Source organism: Capricornis sumatraensis, chromosome 11, assembly GCF_032405125.1.
Source record: "Capricornis sumatraensis isolate serow.1 chromosome 11, serow.2, whole genome shotgun sequence".
In the NCBI taxonomy this organism is placed as follows: Eukaryota; Metazoa; Chordata; class Mammalia; order Artiodactyla; family Bovidae; genus Capricornis; species Capricornis sumatraensis.
This window is the reverse complement of record NC_091079.1, coordinates 53,628,724-53,650,895: the sequence shown is the minus strand read 5'-3', so window position 1 is coordinate 53,650,895 and position 22,172 is coordinate 53,628,724. Positions and strand designations below refer to the sequence as shown.

Here is a 22,172-nt window from a genome sequence, read left to right as displayed (position 1 = left end):
GAAAGTGGAGGCAACAAGGAAAAGGCTTGGACATGAACTGTCCCTGAAACTTCCCCAACCCCCATTGTACTGAGTGGAGGGAGCCTTTTCTCTGCACTGGTCCTTACCCCATCAGAGCGCTCCACAAATTCAGTGCTTGGTTTTATATTTTTATTCATGTCCCAGTTCTACCATTTAATAGCTTTGAATAAATTACAGAAGGTGTAATTCTCTGTGTCTTGGTTTACACATCTAAAAAACTAGAATAATAGTAAACAAAAAATCTGGATTAAAGGAATACATATTTTACAAAGGGCTTACATGTCAACAACACACAAGTGCTCAACAAATATTGTTTTTGTTTAGGATGTTGTTGTATTACTATTTCCTTGCCAAGAATTCCCAGCTTCTCCAAAGCATGGACCATGTCCTTTTTCTTAATCTCCAGCCTCTAAAACAGAGGTTGGAGCATAGTCAGTAAACAGCAAGTTCTGAGTCAAGGCAGTGGTGAACCTAGCACTATATTGGCTAGGGAAATTTTCAAGACCTCAACATCCCCTAAAATCTCACTCTTTTGTTGTAAACAATACTGTAATATAGAGATTGTCAGTTACCAAATATTTATTGAGCACCTACAATATGGAGGGTCCAGCACTAGGAATACAGGGCTTTCTAAATTGCCAGGATTACATTTAGTCCACATGGTTGATTTATCATTAAGTTTAGACAGGGAAATAAATAAGAATACACACACTTGCACAGCCTCAAGAGAAATAACCTGTGCAGTGTCAAAGTTCTGGCTATCATTACAAAGAAAACATTGCTACTCATGTACAAAACAAACTATGATCCATTAACTCAGCACAGAAGTCCTTTTAGGCTCCATAAAAGCTGGCACCCAAGCAAGTTTTGTAGTCACACTGCCAAAAAATACCTGGCCGATACATTTTAACGTCCTTCCTTGCTTTCTCTCAGACATATTTCAGTAATTGCCTGTCTGCAGGTACAAGATGCTTACAGGAAGTGATTAATCTTTCATGAGGCTATTCTACTATTCCTTAATGCAGTATAATAAAAGCTCAAAGGGACAGCCACAGTCATGTCAGTGCATGCTTTAAGGAAAGGAAGTTTTAATGGGAGGTAAATCTGATCACACGATAGCAGTCAATGATGAAATCTCTTTTTTGAAAGAAAGCAACCCAAAAGGGCAAATCTACTCCCTGGGGCGAGGGGGAAGCCCACCTCTAAACCTAAAACCTCCTTTTTTTCTGGTCGGAGGCCAGATGGGATCCTCGGACATCATGAAACACTACAACTGGAAGCTGAATGGTTGTCTACACCCAGCCCCCAACATGTAGACACTGGAGATGAGAAAGGCTCTTGTTTGCTGTCTGAAGCAGGTGTGGTTGGACTAAATGGAGAGAAGATGTCCAGCTGGAAAAACCCATCAACCAGCTGCCCAGGCCCGTCTGCTTAGATAAATACCACCTGTTACTAAACAGCCAGAGAAAAATTAGTCCTGTGCTAGGAACCTGCCACTTCTCTGCCTATTATGCTGAGGCTTTTGTGTCTTTTCGACATCCCAAATCCCATGAGTGTCTCAGAGCGATGGTCATATTTGCTGCACTTAATTCTATTCTGGACAATGACAGACGATTTTGGAGCTTTAGATTAAAGTATTTTCTGGGGGCCAAGAGCACATATGTGAGAGAATAATAAATAACACCTATCAGAAGAGGTCAGTGACTCCAAAGGCACTTTTTAACTCGAGCACCTCACTGGTCTGTGGAGTCTGGCCTGCTTGAAGGACAGGGCATGGCCCCATCTCCTGAACCCTGTGCCCTCTTCCTCACTGCTCCTCAGCTGAACCAGTCTTTTCTTGAGCACTGAGTTCGATTAAATACACACATGCACATGTACACGCCAGTGGTAAAGAATCCACTGGCTAATGCAAGAGATGCAGGTTTGATCCCTGATCTGGGAAGATCCCCTGGAGAAGGACATGGCAACCCACTCCAGTACTCTTGCCTGGAAAATCTCATGGACAGAGGAACCTGGCAGGCTACAGTCCAGGGCTCGAAAAGAGTAGGACAAGACTTAGCAACTGAACAACTACAAAACACACACTCACATACAGACACGCCTTTGTTCATGCTATTCCCATAATTGTAATGTCCTTTCCTGAACTTTCCAAATCCCACTCTTTGAGACTCAAATAAAATCCTGCTGCTTCTCCTAGAGTCCTCCCCAAAAATGTTAGCTAAAAATGACTTTCTCTGAAATGCTGCTACACTGAGAGTCCACAAAGTACATTTGGTCACTTTGAATGGTTCCCAAGTAAATCTCATCTACCCAATGAAGGGAGGATAAAATTCATCCCTCTGAGGCTTAGCCCACCATTCAACACAAAGTTAGGCATCTAGCATCTCAAGAGATGTACCTCAACTGAAACAACACTGACCTCAAAAGTTATTTGGAGGATGACAGAAAGACAAAACACTAAACTAGAGATCCTACTGGAAAAGATTTCTAAAGATTTTTGACTCAGATCAATGTTCTGTGAACCCTAGACATGTAGCCAGAAGGTTTGGGACTGAATGCTGGTTTTTCAGTTATTAACTTTATGATTAATTACTCTAACAATGTCAATTTCTTACCTGTAAAATGGAACTCACAAGTCAGGGGACTATACCGGGAAGCTCTGAGAAGGCAATTCTTACTATAGTGTTCATATTCATTACCAAAACCACGCATTCATGGTTCTTTAGAAAACTTCACAGTTCCTTCAACATCAAACAGATTCAGTTCAGTTCAGTTGCTCAGTCTGTCCGACTCTTTGCGACCCCATGAATCGCAGCACGCCAGGCCTCCCTGTCCATCACCAACTCCCGGAGTTCACTCAGACTCGCGTCCATCCAGCCATCTCATCCTTGGTCGTCCCCTTCAATCAAACAGATTAAAACAAACTAACTTATTATTCTAGACTGACTATTTTTTAGGCTTCAAAAACTTGGTGGACTCTAATAATCATCTGGGGACTTTATAGATATGTTTTGCCCAGGACCTTCACATTTGTTTCGCCCAGTATCTGACTAGTGAAAATTATTAGGATTATAGCTTTTAGAAATATGTCTTAAACTGTAATAGACACCTTGATAATGACATTTAGTGCTATTCAACTTAAAAATGGGTGCTAGCTCCTAAATCTTTCTTAGACTCAAAATCTATATAATCACATACACATACATATGCAGGAGTTTAAAGCTGTGTGTGTGTGTGCATGCGTGCGTGTGTGTGTGTGTGTGTGAATTTCCTGGAGGTATGTGCCATAATTACCCAGTATTCCGGAACCTCTCATGTATCAATTTATCTTTGTAATCTGATCATACACTGCAGTCAGGGTATGTCCCATTTCTATTCCTCCACAAAGTTCACTCATGTTTGTAAAATAATTACTCTAAGAAAGAAGACAATACATTTCAAAAAGGAAAAAAAAGTAACATACCAAGAAAAAAGACAGTATCAGAAGTGTGTGAAACTTACTTTTTAAGGAAGCAATTTGGGACACTTTTCTACCCTAGAATCCATCCAACTCAAGCAGCCTTGAGCTGAGAATACAGGCAGTCCTAAGAAAGCCCTCAATCCAGGGCATTTCGTCCCTCAGCTGGGCAGGGGTCAAAGCAATCAATAGTAGTTTAGACTAAACAGGAAGAAAACCAGCTCTATTAATGTGGCAGATGCACGAATGGTCATCACATTTAGAAACAAGGTAAGTTTGAAACAAATTTCGTTGCTATCATTGTTGCCATTGTTGGCTAATACATGTATTGTTGGCTAATACATGCAGATAAATACTGCATCTTCCACCCCTTTTAAATGTATCTAGTAAACCCACTAGACTTCCAGTCATTGTACTGCACATACGTTTCCCACAAAGATTTCATGAAAATCAACTCAACCTCTTTTTAAAACTTATCCCAGACATTGCTTCTGGTTCAGAGGAAACCAAACATCCCTTTGCCTGCCCCTGCCCCCCATCCCCCAGTGTAAGAAAAGCCACTAACTCTTTCACAGGAGCAGATTGTTCCAACTTAATTGAATGAAGTAAACTTGGGGAAATACCTGACATTGCCAACTTGACCTCTGCTAAGCCTTTTGAACTTCAATCACTGTCCTCCAACACAAAGCCTTCTATTAGGCTTTCAGCTATTTCCCCTGATTACACAGGTAGCTTATCTTAAGGATTCCATGGTTTCAGTTATCATTTCTAACCTGATTGTGAGATGAGTATTATTTCCGTGCTGAGTCTTGTGACTAAGCCTGCAAAGGTATTTGCTGGTTTGATTGAGTAAAAAGCATCTCATTTCAGTTTCTTATCCACCAAGATCCAATAACTTATTCTAAAGAAAAGAAAATAGTTTTAATTTATGAGAACATAAGTGAAAAAGCTCAAATGAATAACACTAGTCAGAAACTGTCGAAAATCATAGTCTTTGGTGTTTCATGTAGATTTCAAAATTTTAAATATAATTTATAATACAGGGCAATAAAAATGAAGATTGTTTCCAATAAACAAAGTGCAAATGGTAAAAACAAAACAGCTTGAATTTTTCAAACAAGTAGAATTAGTATTCTCTTCTGTCTAGCTCCCATATAGAAGAAGGAAAAATTGAGATTAAGGTTTAATATATTTTGAACTAATTACCCATACTGGCAAATAAAATGTGCTCATAATCTGGGAGTAAAGATGTGATGGCAGTTATTTTAAGAGTTAAAATATTTTTAACTATTTTTAATAGGCAGTTATTTTCATCCTAAGCATCTATTTTTCTTCTTCTTGACTCTACTGTATATGTACCTTTCAGAAATATACAGAAAATTTTTAAATATTTCAAAATATTTAGAATCATCCAGTTCTTTATTACAAAGTAAAACAGAATATAATTTGTCCTCAACAGACTGTCAGTGATTAAAAAGATTGCAAACAGCCAGTTCCAGCAAACATGGGAAAATTATACAAATACAAATATACAAATAGATGGGAAAAATATACAAATTTTGTGGAAAGTAATTTGGTTGTCAATATCTATTGAAATTTGAAATGTGCATACCTTGTAAGGCTGTTCATTGAAAAAACATGTTTACAATAGCAAAGATAGGAGGAAATTAAATTAGGGAAAAAATAAAATTAATAAGGGAATGGTTCAGTGGTAACAATATACAGTCATCAAAGAGCTAAAATGTCTTCCATGAAATGACCTAGAAAATGTCCATACTATATTTTTAGTAATTAAAACTGATTCTAGATAAAAGAATTTAATAATATTCTAGTTTAGGGTATCAAATACATATGCACATAAAGTAGAAACCTAAGAAAGATGAATGATATATATCAAATAGCTAGCCAGTAGTTTTTAACCCTGGGCAGAGAAAGTGTATGGTGGAAAAAGTCTCTAGCTTCTTATTTTATAAAATCCAAATACAAATGGAAAGATAGCAGGTGAATTCTATTTATTTTTCAACATATTTTGAAACGTTTTAAAATTTAAAAAAATATTCAAAAGTCAGAAATCTATATTTCAATAAATACATTTAAAAGTATTCAATAAAAGTTTTATTTACAGAATAAAACATCTATGAAATAATTGACCTCTTAATTTAGGGAGAACTACATTTGTTAAAATGAGTTACATTGACTTGGACTCTTTTCCTTTGCCATTTGTTATCATTGGTTTCCAGTCATTCTAAATATAATAAACATGACTATTTTATTTCATTTGGTATAACTGAAGTGCAAATTTGCTGAAGATGTAAACACATTGCTTGTGTTATAAGTTTACATGATAATTGCAAGAGTTGCCTCAAGAAACTTTATTATGTTGTTTGGTCCACTGAATGGAAATTATTTTAAGTGGAGGACTTAAGGATAGAGTATCACAATATTCCCAATGTGTTTTGACTCTGAGTTGTTTTGTTTTGCGTTACAAAAATAAAACATTGTATTTATTGATTCATATACTACTTAAATAAAATGTGCTTAGTGGCTCAGTCATGTCTGACTCTTTGTGACCCCATGGACTGTAGCCCGCCAGGCTCCTCTGTCCATGGGGATTCTCCAGGCAAGAATACTGGAGTGTGTTGCCATGCCCTATTCCAGGGGACCTTCCCAACCCAGAGACTGAACTCAGGCCTCCTACATAGAAGGCAGATTCTTTCCTGTCTGAGCTACCAGGGAAGCCCACTGAAATAAAATAAGATTGTCGTATAATAGGTTTGGGTTTATAATTTCCAAAACTATATATCTTGTTCCCAAAGTGCCTAAATTTCTTATCAAACCAAAAATGTGAACATTAGCCAACCAAACAAGCCCACATAGCCTCTTAAGTGCCCTAGAGGGATATTAGCATTGGCAACAAAAGTGCATGTAATCTACTTCTTCTGCCACAGGTGCCAGGAATTTCCTTGCATTCCATCCCATCAGAATATCAGTTTATTGTAGACTAGCAATACCCAAGCCAGCAAGGGTCTCAGGCATGCGTGCTCTTCTCCTTTACTTTTTTGACTAATACTGCTTATGCAGCCTTGAGAAATTTAACTTTTCTGAGCCTTAACTTCTCATGTGCAAGATAGAAATAATATTATCACCATGAAGGTTTACCATGAAAATCAGGTGAGCATGTTGCTTAGAACAGTGCATGCCTGTGTACCAAATTGCTTCAGTGGTGTCTGACTCTCTGCAACCCTACGGACTGTAACCCAGCAGGCTCTTCTGTCCCTGGGATTCTCCAGGCAAGAATACTGGAGTGCACTGCCATTTCCTCCTGCAGGGGATCTTCCCAACCTAGGGCTTGAACCCACATCTCCTGTGGCTCTTGCATTGCAGGAAGGTTCTTTTACTGCTGAGCCACTGGGGAAGCCTGCTTACAACAGTATGGAGCTCATAGTAAGCACTCCAAGAATAGTAGTTTTATTATAATTAATAATATTAATGATAGAAATACTGAAATTAAGAGCTGTACCCTACTATGATGTGAATGTAGGGCAACAAATCCCAATCTCTAAAGAGTAAAAAAAATCAAGTCTGAACTTTCAAAATGAAGATTTCTGGGCCCCACTCACCAAAAATTCTGATTCATTTCAGCCTGGGATTAGTCATAGGAATCTTCCTTTTTCACAAGTACTGCAACTGATTCTGACAAGAAACAGTGTTATGGGAAGAAGAATGGAGGACCTTCAAAGGAAGAAAGAGAAACAGAATACATGTGCCCTGTCCTAGAAAGTCCTTGTACTTTACTCACATTAACTGTTCTGATTCTGAGGCCAAGAAATCTTCTCCCAAATCTAACTTATATTTGTGTTATGTCAGGAAGAGAAGAATCAGAATGGTTCTCCTACTTCATCTCCAAATATCTCTGACCACACTTTCCTCCAGCTTTGATAACAGTGTATCATGACCCAAATGCCTTGGTGCTATTTCACTGTGTCTTGTTCTTTTGGATTTCCATTAGTGTTGGTTCATTTTGACACTGGTGGTGTAGGATCAGGAAATTGGGATAATTGATGTGGACTCACACCTTTAATTCCTATGTACTGATCCCTCAATCTAAAGGCATTCATAGTTTCATCAGAACTTGGGGTTCACATCAGCCCCCATATCCCCCATGTCAGATGATGGGGGAGCCACTCAAGTGCCCAGTTTGCCCATACAGCATCCTTACTCTTCTGCTGAACAATGAACCTAATGAATATCTTGCTCCCAGACAGAAGGATCCAGGTTTTAAGGTGCCTGAAAGTGTGCTAGTTGCTCAGTTGTGCCCAACTTTTTGCAAACCCATAGACTATAGCCTGCCAGGCTCCTCTGTCCATGGGATTTTCCTGGCAAGAATACTGGAGTGGGTAGCCATTCCCTTCTCCAGGGGGTCTTCCTGACCCAGGGATCAAATCCGGGTCTCCTGCACTACAGGTGGGTTCTTTACCATATGAGCCACCAGGAAAGGAAAGCCCTGAAGCCTATCCTATCTAGAGGTTTGCTCTTAAAGCATACAACAACAACAAAAAAGGAAAACCCTTACCTTTCACATATGTATGTATTCATGTGGATTCAAGGCTAGGGCTCCTCTCAGGGCCTTAGACATTGTTATAAATTGTTGTGTATAACACCTCCGTTTATAGGAAACTCTATCCCCAGTGACACTTATTTGGAGATAGGACATTTATGGGGGTAATTAAGATCAAATGAGGTCATAAGGGTGAGGCCTTGATCTAATACAACTGGTGTCCTTACAAAAAGAGAGAGACACACCAGGGATGCACATACACAGACAAAAGGCCATGAGAGGACACAGACAGAGAGTGGCCATGCACAGGTCAAAGAGAGAGGCCTCCAGAGACATGACCCAGGCTGGCACCTTGATCTTGGACTTCCAGCCTCCTCAACTGCTGCTGCTGCTGCTGCTGCTGCTGCTGCTAAGTCTCTTCAGTCATGTCTGACTCTGTGCGACCACATAGATGGCAGCCCACCAGTCTCCCCCATCCCTGGGATTTTCCAGGCAAGAATAATGGAGTGGGTTGCCATTTCCTCCTCCAGTGCAAGAAAGTGAAAAGTGAAAGTGAAGTCGCTCAGTCATGTCCAACTGTTCGCGACCCCATGGACTGCAGCCTACCAGGCTCCTCTGTCCATGGGATTTTCCAGGCAAGAGTACTGGAGTGGGGTGCCATTGCCTTCTCTGCCTGAACTGCTAGAAAACAACTTTCTGTTGTTTAAGCCACCAACCTGTGGAATTTTGCTGTGGCAGCCCTATAGAAGACAGCAGAAATTGTTCATGCAACTGAGGGCCCTGAAGCTACTATATCACTAGCTCCTTCCTACAGCTTCCTCTCCTATCAGGCAAGCTGAATTTCTCATCCCATTATAGCCAACTCTGACCACTGGTTCTCCAGGTATGATAAACATCAGTTCAGTTCAGTTCAGTCACTCAGATGTGTCTGACTTTTTGCGACCCCATGAATTGCAGCACGCAAGGGCTCCCTATCCATCACCAACTGCCGGAGTTCACTTAAACTCATGTCCATCGAGTCGGTGATGCCATCCAGCCATCTCATCCTCTGTCATCCCCTTCTCCCTCCTGCCCCCAATCCCTCCCAGCATCAGAGTCTTTTCCAATGAGTCAACACTTTGCATGAGGTGGCCAAAGTACTGGAGTTTCAGCTTTAGCATCAGTCCCTCCAATGAACACCCAGGACTGATCTCCTTTAGGTTGGACTGGTTGGATCTCCTTGCAGTCCAAGAGACTCTCAAGAGTCTTCTCCAACACCACAGTTCAAAAGCATCAATTCTTCGGTGCTCAGCTTTCTTCACAGTCCAACTCTCACATCCATACATGAGCACTGGAAAAACCATTGCCTTGACCAGATGGACCTTTGTTGGCAAAGTAATATCTCTGCTTTTCAATATGCTATCTAGGTTGGTCATAACTTTCCTTCCAAGGAGTGTCTTTTAATTTCATGGCTGCAATAACCATCTGCAGTGATTTTGGAGCCCAAAAAAATAAAGTCTGACACTGTTTCCACTGTTCCCCCATCTATCTGCCATGAAGTGATGGGACCAGATGCCATGATCTTAGTTTTCTGAATGTAGAGTTAAGCCAACTTTTTCACTCTCCTCTTTCACTTTCATCAAGAGCACATACCCATCCTCAAAAGTCCGGCTTAAATATTATAGTCTGTGATTTCTTCTCTAATCTTCCCAAATGAAATATATTTTTCTCTACTTCATAACCTGTCCCACAGATATCTGCACCCCTATTATTGCTGGCTTTATTTAATTCTGTTTTACATTGTTATCAGCCAGTATTCACATAATACTATCATATTTATGCTATCATTCATAGCTACTAATATTTACATTAATTCACAATGACAATATTCACTTATTAATTAGCCATTTAAATTCCTTGTGGGAAGACAGCATGCTTACTTCCATGTCTAACAATAATTAGCACACAGGAAGCCATGAACAATTGTTTATTGAATTGACTGATATCTATAAAAAGCCTTAAGGTCTTTAGCAAATAGAACTAAGTTAATTATCTATGTATATGTGAAAGTGAAGTGAAAGTTGCTTAGTTGTGTCCCACTCTTTGCAGCCCCATGAACTCTAGACTGCCAGGCTCCTTCTGCCCATGGAATTCTCCAGGCAAGAATACTGGAGAAGCTTTCCATTCCCTCTGCAGAGGATCTTCCCAACCCAGGGATCTAACCTGGATCACCTGCACTGCAGGCAGATTCTCTACTGTCTGAGCCATGGGAAAGTTCCCTACCCAGGTATAATAGCTGCCTTTAGAGCATATTCATAAAATCAAATAGTTTTATATGTAAAAGATCTTAGAGATGTTTTTTTACCAGTTTTTATTTTACCTATTTACCAAGCATCACCTAGTGAATTACTAACAGATTTACTCTAAATAACAGCTAAAACAGAGACCTCATGAATCCTAGGCTTCATCCTCATTCCACCAAGCAACCTGGCCAGTCATCCAAACTCAATCAAAAACTGTAGATGGACACATCCAGCTATTTTGGAATCATTTAAAGAACACTGTGCCAGCATGGAGCAATGTCCAGATCATGCTTTGGCTTCCACTGGAGATCTTCCTATAGGGACTGAATGCACAGGTCTCATCAACTCAAGCATGGTCATTTAGATTGTCATTGTATTTCTCACTGTAGTTAAATAAATTGGCATTCTAATTGTTTTAACTTAAACTTGAAGCCGATTGCAAACTTCTTGGAACTAGTTCAACCACTGTGGATATTTATTTAAACTTGAGAAAGAGAATTTCCTGCACTCCTAATTCAAATATTGCAAAGTCCATTAGGCAGGGTAATTAGTGTGCACCCAGCCAAACCTGGAACCAACTGGTCAAAGTGAATACCTGATTTAGTCTCTGGGTTTAACCCTTCACTACTTCTTTGGAAAGATTAAAAAAAGCTTTGATGATGATGCTGTTTGGAATATGAACTACAACATTCTGAATATACCTCAACCATCAGTTCCTCCCCAGCGGGTCTCTGAGTCTAAGCAGTGATGACAGCCATTAGATAGACACTGCTAAAAATGACGTGCTGACGAGAGAGGATTTATATCCCATTACCAGTCCCCTGCACCATGCCACGAACCTTCAACTAGACATTTTATCATGTTGGTCGCTCTCTGCATTTTCTCTAATTTGTCTCTTTTTCAACATGTGGTATCCCAAACTAAAAGCAGTTGAAATATGTTCAGGCAAGACTAGTGCCAAGTCACTGGAAATAATTTTTTTCTGGTTCGGAACATAATGCTTCCATTAATACAGACTGATAGCACTTTGGACTTCCCTGGTGGCTCAGACGGTAAAGCGTCTGTCTACAATGTGAGAGACCTGGGTTCGATCCCTGGGTTGGGAAGATTCCCTGGAGAAGGAAATAGCAACCCACTCCAGTACTCTTGCCTTGAAAATCCCATGGACGGAGGAGCTTGGTGCAGGCTACTATCCATGGGGTCGCAAAGAGTTGGGCATGACTGAGCGACTTCACTTTATCACTTCGAAAGGATCTCTCTTTTTAACAAATTGTGGAGGGGGTCATTAACTTTAACAGCTCTCAAAATATGCTAGGGCATGGAGCAGCAACCTACAAACAAATAAAGTGGTAGGTAATTATGTTGTCCTTTGGTAGCCCCCAGCCAAGTCTTCTCAAGTGGCTGTTGATCCTCCAGCTCCACAGCCAAGCCCATCTCATCTATATATAACCTAATCTTAACTAGAGAGTGTGAAAAGTTAAAGTCTTCATAGATATAGGAATACATTCTCTTTCACTGCCCCACCTACAACCCACACCCATGAACTCTTAGGTTTCTACATTTTCAGTGTGATTCTTGAGAACAGGAAAGAATTCAAAACCAAAGCAATGGAGTTACTCTATGTACTGTGAGGTCATATTTCACTTGGGAGTTGGGGTTAAAGTTAGTGCAAACTACAAAAACCAAGCTGAGTCAAAATTATCTCTGGAATTTTTTTTTTTTTTTTTTTTTGCCACAAATAAGACCTTTTGTCATCATTAAAAAGGCCTGCATTTTAAACAGATTCTTGGACTGGGGGCTCATATCCATCAGTTTGTTTAACTTTAGCACCTGTCTCATCCCCAGCAGCTTTTCCAGAACCACTAACTTCACCATGCAGTTCCACGAGTTTTCCCAATTCAAACTTGGACTTCTTTAGCATTTTTACTTTTCTAACAAAGACATCGTAAAGCAGATAAATAGATTGGCAAGTCTTTTCTATGTCTTTTCCAATGCTGTCTGGAATCAATTTACTGACCACTTCTTTCAAGTCACTTGTCTGCACCCCTCAAGTCATGATTACCATTATCTCCATGTGAATCTGGCATACCTGCTGGTGCTGGACATAAGAGGTCTTCTGACTTTGATTACTGTGTTTCTTAGTAAAGCCCACGCAGGACAGACAAAGCGAATAACAATCGGTAGTCTTGACAAAAAGGTGAACTTCAGTCATGGTCTACTTTTTTTTTTTTTTTTTTTTTGCCACGGAGCACATTTTGTCACAGGTAGGATCTATGCCATGGAAACTAGTCAGGCAGTTTTCGCCTTGAACATCCTCCATAATTAGCTTGAATTTTCTAAAGGCAACTTCATCATTCTGCAGATCAGTGAGATTCACTTCAAAAATACAACCCTTGAGGCCATCAGATTCAGTTTTGGTTCCTTGAGTTCTCATGACCAGTGTTTTCCCAGAATAGCTGGTGTTTTCACATGATACCAATATTCTCAGAAAATGGGGCAACCACTTTCTTCTTGGCTTTCATAAGGCACTTTTTTCTTGCCAACCACCATGATGCTCTTCAGAAGACCAAAAGGGTTAGAAATCTTAAGGGGCTGTGGTAGGCAGAATTTGAAAGAAGACCTCCTGAGAGTCCTTTTCTGGTTATTCAATCACACACCTCTCTGACTACCACTGTGAAGGGATTTTTTGCAGGTGCAAAGCCCCTAATCAGTTAGATTTTACATACAGAGAGTATTGGGGTAAGCCTGACCCAATTGAGAGAACTTTGAAAGCAGAATATTTGCTCAGGCTGGTATTAGCAGGGGAATTCGGAGAGACTGAAAGAACCACACAGATTTGCTTAAGCCATTGCTGGCTTGCAGATGGAAGGGAGGACCAGAGATTGGCCCCTATCTGCTGAAAGTGACCCCTGGCCAACAGCCAGAAAATTAACAATGACCTTAGTCCTACAGCAACAAGAAACTGAAGGCTGTCAATTACTTGAAATGAGCCTGGAAGCAGATTCTTCCCAAGCCTCCAGACAGGAGCCCAGCCCAGCCAACACCTTGATTTCAGTCTTTTGAGACTCTAAGCAGAGAAACCAGACAAAATAGCCCATATTTCTGACCTAAAGAACTGTGAATTAATAAACAAGTATGTGCAAACTGCCAAGTGTGTGGTAATCAGCCAAACAAACTGAAAAACAGACATTATTCTATATAACAGCATGAGATTGTACTGTTTAAATTACTTTTTATTAATTTAATTCCTCTGTCACACTAGCCACAAATCAAGCACACCATAGTCACATGTGGCGACTTGCTACCATATTGAACACTAGAAACTACAGAACTTGTCCATCATCACAAAATGTTCTATTGGACGGAATGCTCTGAAAGATCAAAAAAAATCAGTTTTGGGTCTTCCCTGGTGGTCCAAAGGCAAAGACTCCATACTCCCAACACAAGGGGCCAGGGTTCCATTCCTGACCAGAAAACTAGATCCCACATGCTGCAGCTAAGAGCTTGTGTGCAGCAACTGAAAATCCCTCATGAATGCGACTAAGACCCGGAGCAGCAAAAATTATAAATTAAAAAAAAAAAAAGGAAGAATCAGTTTTCCTGTAGTTTTAACTCAGATTAATGTTACTTTCATAGCACTTATCATGAACATCCTATTGCAAAAGTCAGACTTCAATTGAAGAAAGTAGGGAAAATCACTAGACCATTCAGGTATGACCTAAATCAAATCCCTTATGATTATACAGTGGAAATGAGAGATATATTCAAGGGATTAGATCTGATAGACAGAGTACCTGAAGAACTATGGATGGAGGTTTGTGACATTGTACAGGAGGCAGTGATCAAGACCATCCCCAAGAAAAAGAAATGTAAAAAGCCAAAGTGGTTGTCTGAGGAGGCCTTACAAATAGCTAAGAAAAAAAGAGAAGCTAAAGGCAAAGGAGAAAAGGAAAGATGTACTCATTTGAATGTAGAGTTCCAGAGAATAGCAAGGAAAGATAAGAAAGCCTTCTTCAGGGATTAATGCAAAGAAATAGAGGAAAGCAATAGAAAGAGAAAGACTAGAGATCTCTTCAAGAAAATTATAGAGATACAAAGGGAACATTTCTTGCAAAAATGGGCACATAATGGGGAGAAATGATATGGACCTAACAGAAGCAGAAGATATTAAGAAGAGGTGGCAAGAATACACAGAAAGACTATACAAAAAAGATCTTCATGACCCAGATAATCACGATGGTGTGATCACTCACCTAGAGCCAGACATCCTGGAATGTGAAGTGGGCCTGAGGAAGCATCACTACGAATAAAGCTAGTGGAGGTGATGGAATTCCAGCTGAGCTATTTCAAATCCTAAAAGATGATGCTGTGAAAGTGCTGCACTCAATATGCCATCAAATCTGGAAAACTCAGCAGTGGCCACAGGACTAGAAAAGGTCAGTTTTCATTCCAATCCCAAAGAAAGGCAATGCCAAAGAATGCTCAAACTACCACACAATTGTACTCAGCTCACACACTAGTAAAGTAATGCTCAAAATTCTCCAAGCCACGATTCAGCAATACGTGAATCATGAACTTCCAGATGTTCAAGCTGATTTTAGAAAAGACAGAGGAACCAGAGATCAAATTGCCAACATCTGCTGGATCATCGAAAAAGCAAGAGAGTTCCAGAAAAACATCTATTTCTGCTTTATTGACTATGCCAAAGCCTTTGACTGTGTAAATCACAATAAACTGTGCAAAATTCTGAAAAAGATGGGAATACCAGACCACCTGATCTGCCTTTTGAGAAACATGTATGCAGGTCAGGAAGCAACAGTTAGAACTGGACATGGAACAACAGACTGGTTCCAAATAGGAAAAGTAGTACATCAAGGCTGTATATTGTCACCCTGCTTATTTAACTTCTATGCAGAGTACATCATGAGAAATGCTGGGCTGGAAGAAGCACAAGCTGGAATCAAGATTGCCACTAAAAATATCAATAACCTCATATATGCAGATGACACCACCCTTAAGGCAGAAAGTGAAGAAGAACAAAAGAGCCTCTTGATGAAAGTGAAAGAGGAGAGTGAAAAAGTTGGCTTAAAGCTCAACATTCAGAAAACGAAGATCATGGCATCCAGTCTCATCACTTCATGGGAAATAGATGGGGAAACAGTGGAAACAGTGGCTGACTTTATTTTTCTGGGCTCCAAGATCACTGCAGATGGTGATTGCAGCCATGAAATTAAAAGATGCTTACTCCTTGGAAGGAAAGTTATGACCAACCTGGATAGCATATTAAAAAGCAGGGACATTACTTTGTTGACAAAGGTCCATCTAGTCAAGGCTATGGTTTTTCCAGTGGTCATGTATGGATGTGAGAGTTGGACTATAAAGAAAGCTGAGCACTGAAGAACTGACGCTTTTGAACTGTGGTGTTGCAGAAGACTCTTGAGAGTCCCTTGGACTGCAAGGAGATCCAACCATTCTATTCCAGAGGAAATCAGTCCTGAATATACATTGGAAGGACTGATGCTGAAGCTGAAACTCCAATACTTTGGCCACCTGATGTGAAGAACTGACTCGTTGGAAAGACCCTGATGCTGGGAAAGAATGAGGGCAGGAGGAAAAGGGGATGACAGAGGATGAGATGGTTGGATGGTATCACTGACTCAATGGACATAAGTTTGGGTAAACTTGGTGATGGACAGGGAAGCCTGGCATGCTGCAGTCCATGGGGTCAAAAAGACTTGGACACAACTGAGCAACTGAATTGAAATGAATATTACTTTAAGCCACAAATATTACATTAATTGCATTTAAGGACCATGTGTAAGTAAAATTTATATCTTTAATGCTGTAGATGAGATGGTTGGATGACATCATTGACTCAATGGACATGAGTTTGAGCAAACTCTTGGAGATGTTGAAAGATAGGGAAGCCTGGCGTGCTGCAGTCCATGAGATCACAAAAAGTCAGACACATGCTGAGCAACTAAGCAAGAACAACAATGCTATAGTCACGTTTAGTCCTGTGAGATGCTCACACCATGGAGAAACAAAAGGGAACTAAGACTGATCAAGGGAAACAGATTTCTCCCTTCCATTTCCTGCTCACACTCAGATACATAATCAATTTGTGGAATGGTGAGTAGAATCTGTGATATTTTTTCTACCCTCTCTCTCTGAAATCCTAGAGTTGGACTTGTTTCACTTAAATGTGCACATGATATGATTCTACTATATCCACCATACTTATTTGCAGAAGGCTAGCAATCATATTCTGAACCATCTTGGAAAAGAGAACAAGCTGGAACTAACTTTGGAGTCTGACAGTTTGGCAGAAAGGAAACTCTGGTCATTCAATCCCAAGCCCAGGGAAGTCTAATCCTGACTAATAGTGTAGGGATACTGTAGAGGAACAAACCAAGAATAAGCACCCAGGCTTGAAGGTGACAGCAATTCTAGGTATCATTTAAAGTAGGGGTGGGAGGCCACAAAATTGCTTTCCTGAAAAACAATAAGATTTTGACCAATTATATCAGGTATTTTTGCCATTTGCATATATTTCACAAACCTAAAAATAAAGAATCACATTTTAAACCTTTTTATTTTGCAACAGACACCTCCATCTCATGGGGTGTGCTTATGACTATCTCTGAAGCTATGACAAGACCACACTGTCACATGTCAGGTGTCCTAATAAAAACCTGAAAATCAGATTTTGGTTTAAGTTCTGGCAGATAAAGAAAACACAGGAATTAGATGAAAGGCCAAATCAGGACTCAAGTCATACCAGAAAAATGGAAGGAGGGACTCGATAACAGGGCCCTGGGAAGATGGAAAAACAATGGGAAACTAGGAACAAAAGACCTAGTCAGATGGCCCTACACTGACATGTATCACTGATCAGGCCACGGAGTTCAGTTCAATCTTAGTGGCATACATGGGGGATAGCTGGCCAGTTCCAGACCATTCTCCTTTTAAAAAGTGGAAACCACACACACACACAAAGAAATGTCATGGGGTTACTGTATTTAAAATAGATAACCAACAAAGACCTACTATATAGCACAGAGAACTCAGTACAATATTCTTTAATAGCCTAAATGGGAAAAGAATTTGAAAAGGAATCAGATCCTTGTATGGTCATAACTGAACCACTTATCTGTGATACCTGGAACTAACACATCATTATTAATCACTATGTCATTGTTTAGTTGCTGAGTTGTGTTTGACACTTTTTATGATCCCATGGATTGTAGCCTGCCAGGCTCCTCTGTCCATGGGATTTCACAGACAAGAATACTGGAGGAAGCCCAATTTAATCACTATCAGTTCAGTTCCATTCAATCACTCAGTCGTGTCCGACTCTGCAACTCTATGAACCGTAGCATGCCAGGCCTCCCTGTTCATCACCATCTCCCAGAGTCCACCCAAACCCACGTCCATTGAGTCGGTGATGCCATCCAACCATCTTATCCTCTGTTGTCCCCTTCTCCTCCTGCCCTCAATCTCCCCCAGCATCAAGCTCTTTTCCAGTGAGTCAGCTGTTCACATCAGGTAGCCAAAGTATTGGAGTTTCAGCTTCAGCATCAGTTCCTCCAATGAACACCCAGGACTGATCTCCTTTAAGATGGACTGGTTGGATCTCCTTGCAGTCCAAGGGACTCTCAAGAGTCTTCTGCAACACCACAGTTCAAAAGCATCAGTTCTTCAATGCTCAGCTTTCTTTATAGTCCAACTCTCACATCCATACATGATTACTGGAAAAACCATAGCCTTGACCAGATGGACATTTGTTGACAAATAACTGTCTCTGCTTTTTAATATGCTATCCAGGTTGGTCATAACTTTCCTTCTAAGGAGTAAGCATCTTTTAATTTCATGGCTGCAATCACCATCTGCAGTGATCTGGGAGCCCAGAAAAATAAAGTCAGCCACTGTTTCCACTGTTTCCCCATCTATTTCCCATGAAGTGATGGGACTGGATGCCATGATCTTAGTTTTCTGGATGTTGAGTTAAGCCAGCTTTTTCACTCCCCTCTTTCACTTTCATCAAGAGGCTCTTTAGTTCTTCTTCACTTTCTGCCTTAAGGGTGGTGTCATCTGCATATCTGAGGTTATTGATATTTCTCCCGGCAATCTTGATTCCAGCTTGTGCTTCTTCCAGCCCAGCATTTCTCATGATGTACTCTGCATACTCCAATATAAGAAACAAATAAACCAAAAAGAAAAAAAAAAGTGGAGAGGGTTTCCTATGCACCACAGAGCCAATGGTCACCAGCACATGACCTAAGCCAGGAGGTACAGATGTCACCACAGGCATCATCAACTCAATGGACATGAGTTAGAGAAAGCTCCTTGGGAGATACTGGAGGGCAGGGAAGCTTGGCAGGCTGCAGTCCATGGGGTCATAAAGAGTTGGACATGACTGAGTGAGTGAACAGCAAAAACAAGCTGCCAAGATAGGGACAAGCTGACACAGGGGTGATAAGTCTGTAGGTGGGAACAGGAAAGGAGATGCCACCCCAAGGCTCTGCACTTCAGCAACAAAGAAGTTCTTCACCCAGCAGGAGGTGGTCAACGATGCCCTCCTCTCTCCTCTGTGAATCCTCCTTTCTACTCTGTAGCCCTCCCAGATGCTTTCTATTTCTCACTCCTGGACACTTACTCTGTATCCCACCTTGTGTTCTGTTTACTGTCAAATAACCCCAGCTCAGGATCTTATAACTCTTTCAGACCAAGTTATTTGTATATGTATGAGATATAAATACATATAGGGACATCCCTGGCTGTCCAGTGGTTAAGACTCTGCACTTCCAGTGCAGGGACTGTGAGTTCAATCGCTGGTCAGGAAACTAAGATTCCACAAGTCATTACTGGAGTGGGTTACCATGACCTCCTTCAGGGGATCTTCCCAATCCAGGGATCAAACCCGTGTGTCTTATGTCTCCTGCATTAGCAGATCGGTTCTTTACCACTAGCACCACCTGGGAAGCCCTATATATAGCTACTTTAAATACTAGATACCAGGGCCCTAGTAGTAGTAGTAGTAGTTAAGTCGCTAAGTCATGTCTGACTCTTGTAACCCCATAGACAGTAGCCTGCCAGGCTCCTGTGTCCATGGGATTCTCCAGGCAAGAATACTGGAGTGGGTTGCCATTTCCTTCTCCAGGGAATCTTCCCAGCCCAGGAATCGAACCCAATCACCTGCATTCAGGCAGATCATTTACCAACTGAGCTACAAGAAAGAAAGAAAGGAAGAAAAAGAAATTGAAGTCGCTCAGTTGTGTCCGACTCTTTGGGACCCCATGGACTGCAGCCTACCAAGCTCCTACATCCATGGAGTTTTCCAGGCAAGAGTACTGGAATAGGTTGCCATTTCCTTCTCCTCCAGGGCCCTCAGTTCAGTTCAGTCACTCAGTCGTGTCCGACTCTTTGCGACCCCATGGATCAGAGCATGCCAGGCCTCCCTGTCCATCACCAACTCCCGGAGTTCACTCAAACTCACGTCCATTGAGTCAGTGATGCCATCCAGCCATCTCTTCCTCTGTCGTCCCCTTCTCCTCCTGCCCCCAATCCCTCCCAGCATTAGAGTCTTTTCCAATGAGTCAACTCTTCACATAAGGTGGCCAAATTACTGGAGTTTCAGCTTCAGAATCATTCCCCCCAAGGAAATACCAGGGCTGATTACCTTCAGAATGGACTGGTTGGATCTCCTTGCAGTCCAGGGGACTCTCAAGAGTCTTCTCCAACACCACAGTTCAAAACCACCAATTCTTCGGCGCTCAGCCTTCTTCACAGTCCAACTCTCACATCCATACATGACCACAGGAAAAACCATAGCCTTGACTAGATAGACCTCAGTTGGCAAAGTAATGTCTCTGCTTTTGAATATACTATCTAGGTTGGTCATAACTTTTCTTCCAAGGAGTAAGTGTCTTTTAATTTCATGGCTGCAATCACCATCTGCAGTGATTTTGGAGCCCCCAAAAATGAAATCTGACACTGTTTCTACTGTTTCCCCATCTATTTCCCATGAAATGATGGGACCGGATGCCATGATCTTCATTTTCTGAATGTTGAGCTTTAAGCCACCTTTTTCTCTCTCCACTTTCACTTTCATCAAGAGCCTTTTTAGATCCTCTTCACTTTCTGCCATAAGGGTGGTGTCATCTGCATATCTGAGGTTATTGATATTTCTCCCAGCAATCTTGATTCCAGCTTGTGTTTCTTCCAGTCCAGCGTTTCTCATGATGTACTCTGCATAGAAGTTATATAAGCAGGGCCCTAGGAGGATATAGAAAATACAAACATATATAATACAGACATACTCAAAGGAAAGTGAAATTCCTAAAGTTCATCAAGTTTCCTAAATCCACACTCTTAATGAAAACATTAGCTGTCAAGCCCAGGTATCCCAGGTCTCCTGACACCTAGTCTGGTGGTCTGGTCATGTTGCCTTCCAGCAGCTGTTTTAAAATTTTCCCTTCATCCTCACAAGTTGGTGGGGCAGTCATCCACCACCAAAGAGAAGAAAATTGAACTTAAGATTGGTTGAAATAAACAGTTAACCTCGATGTCACACTTTAGTTTCCTTAAAGTGAATTAAATTCAATACATTTTAAAAAATAAATAAAAATGTGTTTTTGGGGAAAACTTTCTTTCTTTGGCATCTCAGTAGATGTTCCATGAAAGAAGTGACGGAAGATCTGCTTGGGAAAAATTGGGTTTAAAAAAGGAAAAATTGTTTCCTTTGTTATGCAGAAGCTTTTAATTTTAATTGAGTCCCATTTCTTTATTTTTGCTTTTATTTCCAGTATTCTGGGAGGTGGATCATAGAGGATCCTGCTGTGATTTATGTTGGAGAGTGTTTTGCCCATGTTCTCCTCTAGGAGTTTTATAGTTTCTCGTCTTACATTTAGATCTTTAATCCATTTGGAGTTTATTTTTGTGTATGGAGTTAGAAAATGTTCTAGTTTCATTCTTTTACAAGTGGTTGACCAGTTTTCCCAGCACCACTTGTTAAAGAGATTGTCTTTAATCCATTGTATATTCTTGCCTCCTTTGTCAAAGATAAGGTGTCCATAGGTGTGTGGATTTATCTCTGGGCTTTCTATTTTGTTCCACTGATCTATATTTCTGTCTTTGTGCCAGTACCATACTGTCTTGATGACTGTGGCTTTGTAGTAGAGCCTGAAGTCAGGCAGGTATATTCCTCCAGTTCCATTCTTCTTTCTCAAGATTGCTTTGGCTATCCGAGGTTTTTTTGTATTTCCATACAAATTGTGAAATTATTTGTTCTAGCTCTGTGAAAAATACCACCGGTAGCTTGATAGGGATTGCATTGAATCTATAGATTGCTTTGGGTAGTATACTCAATTTCCCTATATTGATTCTTTTGATCCATGAACATGGTATATTTCTCCATCTATTAGTGTCCTCTTTGATTTCTTTCATCAGTGTTTTATAGTTTTCTATATATAGGTCTTTAGTTTCTTTAGGTAGATATATTCCTAAGTATTTCATTCTTTTTGTTGCAATGGTGAATGGAATTGTTTCCTTAATTTCTCTTTCTATTTTCTCATTATTAGTGTATAGGAATGCAAGGGATTTCTGTGTGTTGATTTTATATCCTGCAACTTTACTATATTCATTGATGAGCTCTAGTAATTTTCTGGTGGAGTCTTTAGGGTTTTCTATGTAGAGAATCATGTCATTTGCAAACAGTGAGAGTTTTACTTCTTTTCCAATTTGGGTTTCTTTTATTTCTTTTTCTGCTCTGATTGCTATGGCCAAAACTTCCAGAACTATGTTGAATAGTAGTGGTGAAGTGGGCACCCTTACCTTGTTCCTGACTTTAGGG

The 22,172-nt window shown here is 40.5% G+C and overlaps 1 pseudogene; it reads right to left on the bottom strand.

Moving 5' to 3' along the window:
• Positions 1-12,092: 12,092 nt before the first annotated feature.
• On the bottom strand, positions 12,093-12,840 carry LOC138088318 (small ribosomal subunit protein eS1-like; annotated as a pseudogene).
• Between the last annotated feature and the right edge of the window lie 9,332 nt (positions 12,841-22,172).